Source organism: Myotis yumanensis, unplaced genomic scaffold (genome assembly GCF_028538775.1).
Source record: "Myotis yumanensis isolate MYYU_CA2020_CCGP unplaced genomic scaffold, mMyoYum1.0.hap1 SCAF_1, whole genome shotgun sequence".
Classification (NCBI taxonomy): Eukaryota; Metazoa; Chordata; class Mammalia; order Chiroptera; family Vespertilionidae; genus Myotis; species Myotis yumanensis.
Window position 1 is genome coordinate 110,983,543 of NW_027223752.1, and position 14,617 is coordinate 110,998,159.

General features: G+C 43.1%; 1 pseudogene; it reads right to left on the reverse strand.

The window, feature by feature from the left end:
* LOC139011396 (endoribonuclease LACTB2-like) overlaps positions 1-12,757 on the reverse strand; it is a 39,523-nt pseudogene extending 26,766 nt beyond the window's left edge.
* Positions 12,758-14,617: the final 1,860 nt, after the last annotated feature.

Consider the following 14,617-nt stretch of genomic DNA (forward strand, 5'->3'; position numbering starts at 1 on the left):
AGTATTGCTACTCCACCTTTTTTTTCATTTCCATTTGCCTGAAAGATATTTTTCCATCCCTTCACTTTCAGTCTGTGTGACCCCTTATTCTGAGGTGGGTCTCTTGTAGACAGCAAATATATGGGTCATGTTTTTTTATCCATTCAGCTACTTGATGGCTTTTGATTGGAGCATTTAGTCAGTTTATGTTTAAACTTATTATTGGAAGGTACTTGTTTGTAGCCATTTTTTTTTTGTGTGTGCCTGTTTTCTGTTTTCTTTCTTAGCTTTTTATTTCTTCCTTTTACACCAGTTCCTTTAGCATTTCTTGCATTGCTGGTTTGGTGATAATAAACTCTCTTAGCCCTTTTTATTCTGTGAAGCTTCTTATTTCCCCTTCAATTTTGAATGATAGCCTTGCTGAATAGAGTATTCTTGGATTCAGTCCCTTGCTTTGCATCACTTTGTAAATTTCGTTCCATTCTTTTCTGGCCTGATTCTGTTGAGAAATCATTTGATAATCTAATGGGAGATCCCTTGTATGTAACTTTCTGTCTCTCTCTTGCAGCCTTTAAGATTCTCCTTTTGTCCTGAACATTTGCCATCAAAATTATGATGTGTCTTGGTGTGGGTCTTTTCAGGTTCATCTTGTTTGGGACTCTCTGTACTTGTGTGACTTTTTTCTTCCCCACCTCAGGGAAGTTTTCTGACATTATTTCTTCAAATAGGTTTTCTGACCCTTGTTCCTCTTCTTGTTGTCCTGGCACCCCTATTATTTGTATGTTTCTTTGTTTCATGTTGTCCCATAGCTACCTTAGGCTCTCCTCCTCTCTTTTAATTTTTTTCTCCAATTGCAGTTCAGTTTGGGTGTGTTTTGCTTCCCTGTCTTCTAATTCGCTAATTCAGTCCTCTGTTTCTCCTAGTCTACTGTTGAAACTTTCCATGGTGTTTTTTATTCCAGCTATACCACTCTTCATTTCTTCTTCATTCTTACATAAGTTATTGATTTTTTCATCCATTTCTTCTTGATTCTTACATAAGTTGTTGATTTTTTTCCTCTATCAGGTTTATGAACTGTATGACACTTATTCTGAATTCTTTTTATGACATATTGCATGCCTCTTTTTCACTAAGCTGCTTTTCTGGCGAGTCCTCCTTTTCTTTCCTCTGGGGGTTTCTTTGTCTACCCATTTTGGGTCTCACCAACTGATCTAGATATCAAGTCGTGCAGCAGCTGTTCCTTAGGTGGCAGTGGCTCCTCTGGCGGGAGCTTTTTGCATCAGTGGTGTCACATCTGGCTGGTGGGGGAGGCTGCTCACTCAGCTGCTGTTCCTTGGATGGTGGTGGGCTGATTACAAGGCTGCTGCTCCTCAGACAGGGGTGGACTGCTCAAGTGGCTGCTGCTCCTTGGATCGGGGCAGGCTGCACATTGCTGCTGTTCCTCAGATAGGGCAGGCTGCTCGTGAGGCTGCCACTTCTTGGACAGGGGAATTTTGCTTACAGGGCTACTGCTCCTCGTATGAGTGAGGGTTGCTCACACAACTGCTGCTCCTTGAGTGGGGGATGGGCTGCCTGTGCAGTTGCTGCTTCTTGGACATGGGCGGGAGTGAGCTGCTCATGTGGCTGCTGCTCCTTGGACATGGGCGGTCTGCTTGTGTGGCTGCTGCTCCTCGGACAGGGGTGGACTGTGTGGGGCTGCTGCTCCTCAATCATGGGCAGGCTGCTAATGCTGCTGCTGCTCCTCTGATGGGGCAGGCTGCTCCTGTGGTTGCTGCTCCTTGGACAGGGGCAGGCCATGTGAGGCTTCTGTTTTTAGGCCTAGGGCAGTCTGCTTGCAGGACTGATGCTCCTTGGACAGGAGTGGGCTGCTCATGTGTCTGCTGCTCGTGTGGTTGCAGTGCCCTGGGCTAAGGCGTTGGGCTGGTCAGAGGGGAGCATGTTTCAGAACTCACAGGAACCTGCGTCCAGGGTAGCTGAAGACTCGTTGACTGTGGGACCACAGCTGAGGTAGCAGGTCCCTGGCAGGGGTGGCTGTAGAGTCCCAGGTGTTATGTGAGGGCACTCTGGGTGGAGGTGAGGCTGGGTCCCAGTTACAGCAGCTCTCCCCTTCAAAAGGCTAGGCCTCTGAGGACAATGTGGCCTCCAGGTACTGTTTACTACGGCAGCAGAGGCTGCCTAGTTAGGCTAGCCCAGTTAGCCTGCCCCTAAATGTCCTGCGGGATCTTACTGTGCCTCACTCACATACACACACGCACATCCCACATGACCACAGACTCCTCTTTTTCTCTCTCCCTCACTCACATTCTCTCCCTCACTGCCGCCTTCTTCCTGCCTCTGTAGTTGGATCTGGGGTGTTATTGACCCATTCGTGGATATAGTTTTCTCTCCAGGTGTCGGGTTATGAGGCTCGCTCTCTAGCATCTTTCTCCAGGGATCCTCTGCCCTTCCCAGCTGCAAACCATCTCCCAGCTGAGTCTCCTTTGCCAATTCGGGCTGGATATTTCTCATTTCATCTGCTTACCCTATCTGCTCTGGGACAAAGCTTGAGACCTTTATTACAGACTTTTGACCCCAAATATGAGTTAGGATTTTAATTTGAACAAGAAACCACATTTTTAAATATGACAATGGAACTCCTTCTTAAGCCTGATTTTAAAAAGTACCTTTTAATATTCGAATTTGTTTATAATTTTGCCTTTTAATAAAATTCTTTCCCATTATTATCTGACTTAAAACAAAAGACTTTTCTTGCCCAATCTGGTTCGCAACTTCCAGAGCTTGGTAAAAGCTTAACAAACAGTTCATCTTACCACCATACCGGTGTTGTTTTCCCTCAGGTGAATTCTTCTTCTCCAAATATCCATGTCTCGGGTGTCAATTAATGCCAGTGTGTGTTTTTCTGCGTCTAGAAGGTGTTCAGGTGTTTGGCCAGCAGGAGGCAATAACATGTAGGTTGAAATATCCTCAGCAGTCTGGCAGAAAACAATCATTTATGCATCCTTTTCAGGTTTGGGGAAATGCCTTCAGCCATTCCAGATGATTCTGCCCTGCTGACATGCTGGAATTAGCTTTTGGCACAGTATCATGTCATCTGTGGATAAGCACAGTTTTACTTCTTCTTTTCCAATTTGGATGCCTTTTATTTATTCTTGTTGTCTGATCACTATGGCTAGGCCTTCCAGTACTATATCGAAAGAAGTGGTGAAAGTGGGCAACCCTGTCTTGTTCCCATTATTAGGGGAAATGAGTTTAGTTTTTGCCCATTGAGTATGATGTTGGCTGTAGGTTTGTCATATAAGGCTTTTATTATGTTGAGGTAGGATCCCGCTATTCACACTTTGCTGAGAGTTTTTATCAAGAAAGGATGTTGGATTTTGTCAAATGCTTTTTCTGCATCAATTGATATGATTATGTGATTTTTGTCTCTCAATTTGTTTATGTGATATATCACATTTGTTGATTTGCAGATATTGTACCATCCTTGTATCCCTGGAATAAATCCCACTTGGTCATAATGTATGATCTTTCTAATGTAATGCTGGATCAGGTTTGCTAGAATTTTGTGGAGGATTTTAGCATCTATGTTTATCAAGGATATGGGCCTGTAGTTCTATTTTTTTGTGGTGTCTTTATCTGGTTTTGGAATTAGGGTAATGCTGGCTTCATAGAAAGAGCTTGGAAGTGTGCCTTCCTCTTGAATTTTTTGGAATAGTCTGAGGAGGATAGATTTTAGTTCTTTGAATGCTTGGTAGAACTCTGCTGTAAAGCCATCTGGACCTGGGTTTTTGTTTGCTGGGAGATTTTTTATTACTGCTTCAATTTCTTCAGTAGTTATTGGCCTATTCATATTTTTTATTCTTTCTGATTGAGTTTTGGGAGATTGTATTTTTCTTTTTTTTTTTTTATTTTTTATTTTTTTTTTATTTTTTTAATTTTTTTAATTTTTTTTATTTTTCGCTAAAAGTATTACAAAGTGTATTACATAAGTGTCCTTTTTTCCCCCCCGCCCTTGACAGACCCCTGCCCTCCCTTACCCCCCAGTGTCTTATGTCCATTAGTTATGGTTATATGGATGCATACCAGTCCTTCGGTTGATCTCTTAATCCCCTCCCTCCTCCCCCCCAACCCTCCCTGGCCTTCCCACTGCAGTTTGACAATCAGTTTGAGGCAGCTCTGCCTCTGTATCTATTATTGTTCAAAAGTTTGTAATGGTCTTTATTATCCATGAATGAGTGAGATCATGTGGTATTTTTCCTTCATTGACTGGCTTATTTCACTTAGCATAATGCTCTCCAGTTCCATCCATGCTGTTGCAAATGGTAAGAATTCCTTCTTTTTTACAGCAGCATAGTATTCCATCGTGTAGATGTACCACAGCTTTCTAATCCATTCATCTACTGATGGGCACTTAGGCTGTTTCCAGATCTTAGCTATGGTGAATTGTGCTGCTATGAACATCGGGGTGCATATATCCTTTCTGATTGGTGTTTCTGGTTTCTTGGGATATATTCCTAGAAGTGGGATCACAGGGTCAAATGGGAGTTCCATTTCCAATTTTTTGAGGAACCTCCATACTGCCTTCCATAGTGGCTGCACCAGTCTGCATTCCCACCAGCAGTGCACAAGTGTTCCTTTTTCTCCACATCCTCTCCAGCACTTGTCGTTTGTTGATTTGTTGATGATGGCCATTCTGACAGGTGTGAGATGGTACCTCATTGTTGTTTTGATTTGCATCTCTCGGATGATTAGTGACTTTGAGCATGTTTTCATATGTCTCTTGGCTTTCTGAATGTCCTCTTTTGAAAGGTGTCTATTTAGATCCTTGGCCCATTTTTTGATTGGATTGTTTATCTTCTTTTTGTTAAGTTGTATGAGTTCCCTATAAATTTTGGAGATTAAGCCCTTATCAGATATGACGTTGGCAAATATGTTTTCCCACGAGGTGGATTTTCTTGTTGTTTTGTTGATGGTTTCTTTTGCTGTGCAGAAGCTTTTTATTTTGATGTAGTCCCATTTGTTCAGTTTCTCTTTAGTTTCAACTGCCCTAGGAGCTGTATCAGTGAAGAAATTGTTTTGGCATATGTCTGAGATTTTGCTGCCTTTGTATTCTTCTAGAATTTTTATGGTTTCCTGTCGTACATTTAAGTCCTTTATCCATTTTGAGTTTATTCTTGTGTATGGTGTAAGTTGGTGGTCTAGTTTCATTTTCTTGCATATATCTGTCCAATTTTCCCAACACCATTTATTGAAGAGACTATCTTGGCTCCATTGTATGTTCATGCCTCCTTTGTCAAAAATTAATTGAGCATATTGGTTCGGGCTAATTTCTGGACTCTCTATTCTATTCCACTGATCTATATGTCTGTTCTTGTGCCAGTACCAGGCAGTTTTGAGAACAGTGGCTTTGTAATACAGCTTGATATCTGGCATTGAGATCCCACCTACTTTGTTTTTTCTCAGGATCGCTGCAGCTATTCGGGGTCTTTTTTTATTCCAGATGAATTTTTGGAGAGTTCGTTCTAGATCCTTGAAGAAGGCCATTGGTATTTTAATGGGAAGTGCGTTGAATGTATAGATTGCTTTGGGTAATATGGACATTTTAATGATGTTGATTCTACCAATCCAAGAACATGGTATGTTCTTCCATCTGTTTATGTCTTCCTCTATCTCTTTTTTCAACGTCCTATAGTTTTCTGAGTAGAGGTCTTTTACCTCTTTAGTTAAGTTTATTCCTAGGTATCTTAATTTTTGGGGTGCGATGGTAAATGGGATTGTTTTTATAATCTCTCTTTCTGAAAGTTCACTATTGGTATATAGAAATGCCTCGGATTTCTTGGGGTTAATTTTGTATCCTGCTACATTGCCAAATTCATGTATTAAGTCTAGTAGTTTTTTGATGGAGTCTCTAGGGTTCTGTATGTATAATATCATGTCATCTGCAAATAAGGACAGTTTTACTTCCTCTTTTCCAATTTGGATGCCTTTTATTTCTTCTTCTTGTCTAATTGCAATGGCTAATACTTCCAGGACTATGTTGAACAGGAGTGGAGAGAGTGGACATCCCTGTCTTGTTCCTGTTCTTAGGGGAAATGGTGTTAGTTTTTGTCCATTGAGTATGATGTTGGCTGTGGGCCTGTCATATATGGCTTTTATTATGTCGAGGTATGATCCTTCTATTCCCACCTTGCTGAGAGTTTTTATCAAAAATGGGTGTTGGATTTTGTCAAATGCTTTTTCTGCATCAATTGATATGACCATGTGGTTTTTTTCTTTCAATTTGTTTATGTGATGTATCACGTTTATTGATTTACGGATGTTGTACCATCCTTGCATCCCTGGGATAAATCCTACTTGGTCATGGTGTATGATCCTTCTGATGTACTGCTGGATCCGATTTGCTAAGATTTTGTTGAGGATTTTGGCATCTATGTTCATGAGGGATATTGGCCTGTAATTCTCTTTCATTGTGTTGTCTTTACCTGGTTTTGGTATTAGGGTGATGCTAGCTTCATAAAATGTGTTTGGAAGTGTTCCATCCTCTCGGACTTTTTGTAGTAATCTGAGGAGGATAGGTTTCAGTTCTTCCTTAAAAGTTTGGTAAAACTCCCCTGAGAAGCCGTCTGGTCCTGGGCTTTTGTTTGCTGGAAGCTTTTTGATGACTGCTTCAATTTCTTCCATCGTTATTGGCCTATTGAGATTTTTAGATTCTTCCTGATTGAGTTTTGGAATGTTGTATTTTTCTAGGAATTTGTCCATTTCCTCCAGGTTGTCTAGTTTGTTGGAGTAGAGTTGTCCGTAGTATTGTTTAACAATCATTTGTATTTCTTTGGGGTCTGTTGTTATTTCGCCTCTATCATTTCTGATTTGGTTTATTTGGGACCTCTCTCTTTGCTTCTTGGTGAGCCTGGCTAGGGGTTTGTCAATCTTGTTTATCCTTTCAAAGAACCAGCTCTTGGTTTCATTGATTTTCTGTATTGTTTTTTTGGTCTCTATTTCATTGATTTCTGCTCTAATCTTTATTATCTCCTTCCTTCTGCTCACTCTGGGCTTTTCTTGTTGCTCTCTTTCTAATTCTTTGAGTTGTAGAGTTAGATGATTAACTACCATTTTTTCTTGTTTTTTGAGGTAGGCCTGTAGAGCTATAAACTTCCCTCTCAGGACTGCTTTCATTGTGTCCCAGAGGTTTTGGATTGTTGTGTTTTCATTGTCATTAGTGTCCAGGATGTTTTTAATTTCTTCTTTGATGTCATCGGTAACCCAATCAATATTTAATAACATGCTATTCAGCTTCCAAGTGTTTGAGTATTTTGGGTTGTTTTTATTGTGGTTTATTTCTAACATTATGCCATCGTGGTCTGAGAAGATGCTTTTTATGATTTCAATCTTCTTGAATTTGTGGAGACTTTGCTTGTGACCCAATATGTGGTCTATTTTTGAATATGTCCCATGAGCACCTGAGAGGAATGTATATTCCGCAGCTGTGGGGTGAAGTGTTCTGAAGATGTCAATTAAGTCCATCTGATCTAGTGAGTCATTTAGGATTGCTGTTTCTTTGCTGAGTTTTTGTCTAGCGGATTTATCCAGTGATGTTAGTGGTGTATTAAAGTCCCCTACTATGATTGTATTGTTGTCGATCTCTCCCCTGATACCTTCCAGGAGTTTTCTTATGTATGTGGGTGCTCCTGCATTGGGTGCATATATGTTTATCAGGGTTATATCCTCTTGTTGTATTGATCCCTTTAGTATTATGAAGTGGCCTTCCTTATCTCTGGTTATGGCCTTCACTTTGAGGTCTATTTTGTCGGATATAAGTATTGCTACCCCAGCTTTTTTTTCATTTCCATTTGCCTGAAAGATATTTTTCCATCCCTTCACTTTCAGTCTGTGTGAGTCCCTTCTAATGAGGTGGGTCTCTTGTAGACAGCAAATGTATGGGTCATGTTTTTTTATCCATTCAGCCACTCGATATCTTTTGATTGGACCATTTAGTCCATTTACATTTAAAGTTATTATTGAAAGGTACTTGTTTGTAGCCATTTCTATTTTTTTGTGGCTGCTTTCTTTCTGGGCTTTTTATTTCTTCTTTTTACACCAGTCCCTTTAGCATTTCTTGCATTGCTGGCTTGGTGGTGATGAACTCCCTTAGCCTTTTTTTGTCTGTGAAGCTTCTTATTTCCCCTTCAATTTTGAATGATAGCCTTGCTGGATAGAGTATTCTTGGATTCAGTCCTTTGCTTTGCATCACTTTGTAGATTTCCGTCCATTCTTTTCTGGCCTGATGTGTTTCTGTTGAGAAATCGTTTGATAATCTGATGGGGGACCCTTTGTAGGTAACTCTCTGTTTCTCTCTTGCAGCCTTTAAGATTCTCTCTTTGTCTTGTACATTTGCCATTGTTATTATGACGTGTCTTGGTGTCGGTCTTTTGGGGTTCATCTTGCCTGGGACTCTCTGTATTTGTGTAACTTTTTTCTTCCCCATATCTGGGAAGTTTTCTGTCATTATTTCTTCAAATAGATTTTCTAATCCTTGCTGCTCTTCTTGTCCTTCTTGCAGCCCTATTATGCGTATGTTACTTCGTTTCATGTTGTCCTGAAGCTCCCTTAGGCTCTCCTCCTGTTTTTTAATTCTTTTCTCCAGTTGCTGTTCAGATTGAGCTTGTTTCTCTGCCTTATCTTCTAACTCACTAATTCGGTCTTCTGCTTCTTCTAGTCTGCTGTTGAAACTTTCCATGGTGTTTTTGATTGTAGCTATATCACTTTTCATTTCTTCCTGATTCTTGCATAGGTTGTTGATTTTCTCATCCATCCGGTGAATGAATTGTACAACCATCATTCTGAATTCTTTGTCTGTCATGTTGCACGCTTCAGCTTCATTAATTTCCTTTCTTGGTGATTCTTCATTGTCTTTCCTCTGGGTATTGTGTCGTCTCTTCATTCTGATTATCTCCTGATGGTTCAAAGGTTGAGTTGCGTGGGCCTGGGCCGTGCGCAGTGGGAGGCTCCCACCACCCTAGTGTCACTGAAGAGCTCTGACACTAAGATGTGTGGTTGTTGTTGGTTGGTGGGAACCAGGCTCGCTCTGTGTCAGTGTTGCCAACACTCAATGTGGCCTCGCGCGTGCCCTTAGAATTAGGGACCCTGCCTGCACTGTGCTGAAATAGAGGCCCCCCTGACGCGTGTTTAGCACCAGAGCAGAGCCCCCTAGCTTGCGCCAGGAGTCAGAGTTCCCCAAGAGTTCAGTATCAGAGTCTCTGTTGCTTCTCGCAACCTCACCTTGAGAATCAGGGTCCCTGTGTGCCCTTGCACCAGGAATTGGATTCACTGGCTCTTAGTATGAATGCACAGGAAATCAGGATCTCAGGCGCAGGTGATAAGAAACACAGTCAAGTCACTGGTGCTTGGTGCTGCCTCCTGCCCTGAGAAACGGGGTTCCTGGGCCTGTGCTAGGCGGACAAACTCCCGTTCGCGCGATTGCTCCCAGCCCAGGGCTCTGATGCCAGCAGTGCACGCAGGATTAGTTCCTGGTGCTGTGCGCGATTTTGCTCCCAGCCCAGGGCTCTGATGCCAGCAGTGCGCACAGGATTAGTTCCTGGAGCTGTGCGCGTTTTTGCTCCCAGCCCAGGGCTCTGATGCCAGCAGTGCGCACAGGATTAGTTCCTGGTGCTGTGCGCGTTTTTGCTCCCAGCTCAGGGCTCTGAAGCCCGAAGTGCGCATAGGATCAGTTCTAAGGTGCTCGCGCACTTTCAGGCCAAAGTTTCTGCAGTGCTGAGGCCCCGGCAAGGGGTAGGTCTATCAGTTAGTTACTCTGGCACTGCCCGCCCGCGATCCTGGGGGAAGGGGGGATGGGCTCTGCTACTCACGGATCTGCAGCAGGGATCTCCGAACTTTCCGTGTCTGCAGGTCTGTAGCTGTGGTCACAGGTCTCTGTCCCCAGTGGCTGCAGGGTCCTGGTATGCGTCTGAGATCAGACTGGGTGGTGCTGAGGCCAGGATCCTAGTCTCAAGCAGCTCTGTTTCCCAAGATGGCGTGGTCGCTGTGCCTCTGCTGGCTGCCCAGGAGTGTCCGCCCCTCCGTGGAGGCGCGCAGGCCTCCTCTGGGCTCTCGCAGTCGCGCCGCCCGCAAGTCGCCGCCTCCGGGTTAGTAGCCGCTGGGTTAGTAGCCGATCTCTGGATGCCGGTAGGTAACCGCTTCCCAAGATGGCGTGGTCTCGCCGCTGCGCTGGCGCCCAGGGGGAAGTTTCAGCCTCAATCTCTAACCATCCGCATTTTTCAGGAGTTCTCTGTCTTTCCTGGCTGCAGACTGTCTCTCAGCTGAACCTCCCCAGCTTGATCGGGCTGGTTGTTACCCGTTTCAGCTGCTCGCCCCTATCTGCTCCGGGACGAAGGACCAACACGTCCGTCTAAGCCTCCGCCATTTTTTTCTCCATTGGGAGATTGTATTTTTCTAAGAATATGTCCATTTTGTCTAAGTTGTCCATTTTGTTGGAACAAGTTGTTCACAGTATTTTTTCCCAATCCTTTGTATTTCTGTGGGATCAGTTGTTACTTCACCTCTTTCATTTATGATTTTGTTTATTTGGGTCTTCTCTCTTTGCTTCTTTGTGAGCTTGGCTAGAGGTTCATCAATCTTGTTTATCCTTCCAAATAACCAGCTCTTAGTTTTGTTTATATTTTGTATTTTTTTTTTTTGGTCTCTATGTCATTTATTTCCACTCTAATCTTTATTATTTCCTTCCTTCTGCTTATGCTGGGCTTTTCTTGTTGCTCTCTTTCTAACTCCTTGAGTTGTAGAGTTAGATAATTTATTACCATTTTTTTTTTTTTTGAGGTAGGCCTGTAGAACAATGGACTTCTCAAGACTGCTTTCATTGTGTCCCATAGATATTGGATTGTTGTGTTTTCATTGTTATTTGTTCCCAGGGTGATTTTTATTTCATCTTTGATTTCTTTGTTAACCCAATCATTGTTTAATAGCATGCTATTTAGCCTCCAGGTGTTTGATTTTTTTCATTGTTTTTATTGTAGTTGATTTCTAATTTTATGCCATTGTGATCTGATAAGATGTTTGTCATGATTTCTATCTTCTTGAATTTGAAGAGACTTTGCCTGTGCTCCAATATATGGTCTATCTTTGAAAAGGTCCTATGTGTACTTGAGAATAGAGTATATTCTGTGGCTTTGGGGTGAAATATTCTGAAGATGTCAATTAATTCCATCTGATCTAGCGAATCATTTGGGATTGATGTTTCTTTGTTGATTTTTTTGCTTAGATTTATGCAGTGGTATTAGTAGGGTATTAAAGTCCCCTATTATGACTGTATTGTTGTCCCTCTCTACCTTCATATCTTCCAGAATTGTTTTTTTTTTAATGTATGTGGGTGCTCCTGTATTGGGTTCATATATGTTTACCAGAGTTATATCTTTTTTTTGAATTTCTCCCTTTAGTATTATGAAGTGGCCTTCCTTATTTCTTGTTATGGCCTTCACTTTGAGGTCTATTTTGTCAGGTATAAGTATTGCTACTCCAGTTTTTTAAAAATATATTTTTATTGATTTCAGAGACGAAGGGAGAGGAAGAGAGAGATGGAAACATCCACGATGAGAGAGAATCATGGATCGGCTGCCTCCTGCACGCCCCCTATTGGGGATGGAGCCTGCAACCCGGGCATGTGCCCTTGACTGGGAATCGAACCTGGGACCCTTCAGGTCCCAGGCTGACGCTCTATCCACTGAGCAACACCAGCCAGGGCAACTACTCCAGCTTTTTTTATTTTTCATTTCCATTCACCTGAAAAAATTTTTTTTCCCATCCATTCACTATCAGTCTGTGTGAGTCCTTTTATCTGAGGTGGATCTTCTGTAGATAGGAGATATATGGTTCATGTTTTCTTGTCCATTCAGATACCCTGTGTCTTTTGATTGGGGCATTTAATCCATTTACATTTAAAGTTATTATTGATAGGTACTTTTTTGTTAGCATTTTTATTCTTTATGTCTGTGTTACTTCTTCCCTTCCTATTTTTTCTTTTTACAACAGACCCTTTAACAGGTTTTGCAGTGCTGGTTTTGTGGAAATAAACTTCCTTAGTCCTTTTTTGTCTGTGAAGCTGCAGATTTCACCTTTAATTTTGAATGATAGCCTTGCTGCGTATAGTATTCTTGGATTCAGACCCTTGGTTTGCATGACTTTGTATATTTCATTCCATTCCCTTCTGGCCTGATGTGTTTCTGCTGAGGAATCAGTTGATAATCTGATGGAAGATCCTTTATAGGTAACTTTCTGTCTCTCTTTGGTATACTTTGTTGTTGTTTGCCAATTAAATTATAATGTGTCTTGGTATCAGTCTTTTTGAGTTCATCTTATTTGGGACTCTGTGAGCTTCTTGGACTTGTTTGAGTTTTTTCTTGCCAATATTTCTATCATTATTTCTTCAAATAGGTTTTCTATTCCTTGCTCAGTTTCCTCTCCTTCTGGCACCTCTGATATGTGGATATTGTTTTGTTTTGTGTTTTACCAAAGTTCCCTTAGGCTCTCCTCCTGTTTTTTAAGTTGTTTTTTTTTCCAGTTGCTGCTTTGTTGGGTATTTTTTTCCTACCTTGTCTTCTAGCTCGCTGATGCAGTCCTCTGCTTTTTCTAGTCTACTATTGATGCTTTTTATTGTGTTCCTTATTGCAGTAATGTCATTCTTCATTTCTTCTTGGTTCTTCTTCATTTCCTCTTGGTTCTTGCACATGTTGTTAAATTTGTCTTCCATCATTTTCAGCATCCTTATGACCATTACTCTGAATTATTTATCTGATAGATTGCTTGCCTCAATTTTGTTTACTTCCTTTTCTGGTGATTCCTCCATTTCTTTTGTATGGGGGCTGTTTCTTTGTCTCTTTATGTTTGTTCTTCTTAGGGTGTCTTGTTATGTAGCTCTCTCTCTACCGGGCTGACTTAAAGGCACAAAATACAACATGACAAGACATAACACAGAGGGCACCAAACACAAATTTATTCATGATACCAATAACCCCAAATAAAAGTGACCACCAGAGAAAAGAGAATTAGGGGAGAGAAAAGAGTGCAATAATGATATTGAGAAAAGGAAAATATGTAAGAGAGAAAAGAAAGAGAAGAATATAGAAGAGGGGAAAATATATGTATATGGGGAGAAAACACCAAAAAACCAACAACTAATCCAAACAATGCAAACAACAAACACTCAGAAAAGATGGAGGGAAGCTGAATCTGAAGCAGCAGATCTTATTTCCAGAAGGTAAGGTCAAGGAATGGAATGAATGGGGAAGTGGTCACATTTCAGTATAGAGGAGGTAGAAAGAAAATTCGTGTATATGAAGAAAAGTAAAAAACAATATATATCCTATATAATAAAAGAGAAGCATGCAAATTAGCCATCTCTCTGCTATGCTCAAGCCACACCCACCAGACACATCCACCAGCCCATGAGGAATGGGGATGGGGCAGGTACTTCCCTCATGTCCCCATGGTGATGCTGGGGAAGTTCAGGCCCCCTGGCCACTTGCATGTCCACAGGCACAGGGAGATGGAGTTGGGGCAGGAGCTTGCACGTGCATGGGTGCCGGGGAGCCGTGGTCGGGGTGGGAGCTTCTGCCTCGCTGGCACACATGTGCAAGCACTGGGGAGATGGGGTCTGGGCAGGAGCTTAAGGGCGCCTGGGAGCTGGAGTTTGGGCGGTGTGCGAGGATGCTGGGAAGCTCCTGCTTGGCTGGTGCATGTGCTCAGGTACCTGGGAGCTGGGGTTGGGGCGGTGCATGCATGAGGAATCCGGGCGCAGGGCCTGGAGCTTCCCCCGAGTCGCAGGCAGTGGGAAGATGGGGTCAGGGCAGGAGCTTATGGGTGTCAGGGAGCTGAGGGTGGGGCGGGGCGCGTGGACGCCCAGGAGCCGCAGTCGGGGGGAGTTTCCCCCTTGTCACCATGTTGGCGCAGGGAAGCTCTCACCAGGCTGTGAGCACCCTCAGGCGCTGAGGAGATGGGTCGGGGTGGCACCAGGGGCAGGACATGGAGCTTTCCCCACATTGCCATGGCAACACGGGGGAAGCTTCCGCCCCATTGGAGTGCAAGGGTGGGCGCTGGCGGAGGTTCTTGCTCTGCAGCTGCTTGTGCGCGCCGGCACCAAAAGGCCTGTGTCCCCGGGACAGGTGTCCTTGGGAGCCAGGGCACCCCGAGCCTGTAGGCCCGAGCCTAGGCCTGGAGCAGCCGGGGTCCTTGAACATGGCAGAGGGTGCATGTTGGGCTGAGGGGACTCCTTCCCCCCACCCCCATGCATGAATCTTCATGCACCGGGCACCTAATATCTTATCTAATAATAGACAAACATGGTAATTAACCATACCTCTGCTACACTTCCCATTGGATAATCAGCAGGATATGCAAGTTAACTGCCAACAAAGATGGCGGCCGGCAGCCATGCAGCTGAAGCGAACATGAGGCTTGGTTGCTCCAGTGATGGAGGAAGCCAATGTTCCCCGCCTGCCTCGCCCTGCTCTAAGCTACACTCTAAGCAACAAAGTTGCAATTATAGAAGCTAAACAAGCTCCAGATACCTGCTATCAGCCAGTTTCGGCCTCAGAGCTTAGAGCGGCAGTGATGGCAACAATGTTTCATTTATAGA